Below are 2,239 nucleotides of genomic sequence, written 5' to 3'. Positions count from 1 at the left end.
CTATACCGGTCCTATCATTTTCGACCGGGACCGGGACTGGTTATGGCCGGTTATGAGAATGGTGAGGACTGATTGGGACCGGCCCGGGGCCGGTTTTTGGCCATCTCTACTTCTAACTCTCATAATTTTTGGTCTTCTGTCAAAAACTTCAAGCATTAGTATAAAAATGTTAAAAACATTATTCAAATGCTTATCTTAATTATGGGTTTCTGGTCATATTTTCAAGCTTAATTAATTTTTGAAAGTTACACTCTCAACCCCATATATTTGGGTTTTTTGCCCAAAGCTCTCAAAATACTATTAAAACGCTAAAAGTTTAAATTTGACTTTATGACAAAACAATTAGTTATTTGACCTAATGATTAATCACCAAGATATCAAAAGGATTTTGTCAAACATATGTAAATAACCTTAAGGTATGTAACGACTTAAGTAATCCATGTGATTGTCTGCCTACCACCTGGAAATCCAATAGATTGAGTGATTTATTTTATAAAATCAAAATATTGATAACATATTATTAACAAAAATCTACAAAGTGTAAAAACAAAATATTGTTATGATACATGATTATGAACCATAATTCATAGTCTTAAAAAATCATATATTCCATTGAATTAACCATCTACAATTCCTCCAACCAAAATTTTAGACCATGGATTGTACATGATTAATAGTCACTAAAACATTATATTAATAGGAACCTTGTTAAGATATTTGTATCAATTGGAAATGATATTATGAGAATGGAAATGAGTATATGTACATTAACTCTAATGATATGAAAGGAACAAATATTAAAGAAATAAGTGTATCAGACTAGTGGATTATTTAGGTCATTTAATCATATTTTGTCGCTAATAAAGAACTTTGAGACAATGACACATATTTGTTTCAAGATAACCAAGTAGGACATCGTGGTCATGACATAATGATCCATGTGTTGCAAAATACACATTGACATATTCTCTTATGAGTGAAATGTAAAATGAGGCAATTAACAAAATTGCAACAATTGACTTCTATAATACAAGAAGCAATATCACCATCATAACATGCCCTTTCGAATACCTAGAACTTTTGTAAACCCTGATCCTTAGCCAAGACAGGAATGATACGATCATAAAACTAAGGATATAATACTAAAATATTTCATTCTTACAAATGAATACAAAGTGATATTTATGGACATGAACATCCATAATACGAGACATTAAAGTACTTTATGGTTCTCGTTTCGACACAATAAACATAAGTCATATTATTGTCCACGTGAAATGTTGCACTCCTAGCACTAACTATACGTTTAAGACCTCACCACCCTAATTATCTCATCAAGTCTACATGACTTGGAATGCTGGAGAGTTTACATCATAAGGATTTGATGATTATTGCATATGTGTTGCAATTGATCCAGAACATCTTATACCCCCATATGTATACATAAAAATGGTATCGCAGAAGTTGTTATCAAAAGAATATAGATGGGAGCTAGGACATTGGTTATGCACACCAATTTACCTACATCTGCCTGGGGTTATGCAATATTACATGCATCTTTATTTATTCATCTTTAGACCCACTAGTAGACAACCAGACTCATGTGTACCAGTTGTTAACTGAATATAAGCCTGATATTTTACATTTATGCATGTTTGGTTGTATATTATATATGCCAATTGCACCCCCACAACACACCAAAATAGGTCCTTAAAGATGATTCAGTATATGTTGGATATGAATACCAACAATTATCAGCTTTTTAGAACCTTTGTTAGGTGATCTTCATACTGTAACATTTACGAATTATCACTTTGATGACAGTCTTTTCGTCGTTTGGGGGGAGGGGATAGGAAAAAGTATTTTCCATGGGAACCATAGGAATTGTCATAGAATGTTCCCACTCTCTCATTATGATCCCCAAATTTCACAATGTACAGTTCTAGTCAAACGAATCAGACTCGATACTTGATACGTTTAATGTTATTCCAGAAGTGATAAAATCACATGCACCAGCTATAAATAAACCCACAAAGTTAAAAGTCCCCGACAAGGGAACAATGCCACTGGAAAGTGCGTTGCAATCACACATGGTGGAGGTGTGATTGAGGTTGTGGCTCCCAAAAGAAAATAGGGGAAGCTACTTGGTTCGATAGATCCTCATCTAAAGGAAGAGAAGAGTAAGGCACAACTATCTATATATATATTAAAGAAGAAACCAAAGGTAATGAGGTGGCAC

This window comes from Cynara cardunculus (assembly GCF_001531365.2).
Source record: "Cynara cardunculus var. scolymus isolate 2C chromosome LG 14, CcrdV1, whole genome shotgun sequence".
Lineage (NCBI taxonomy): Eukaryota > Viridiplantae > Streptophyta > Magnoliopsida > Asterales > Asteraceae > Cynara > Cynara cardunculus.
This window is presented reverse-complemented; position numbering follows the sequence as displayed.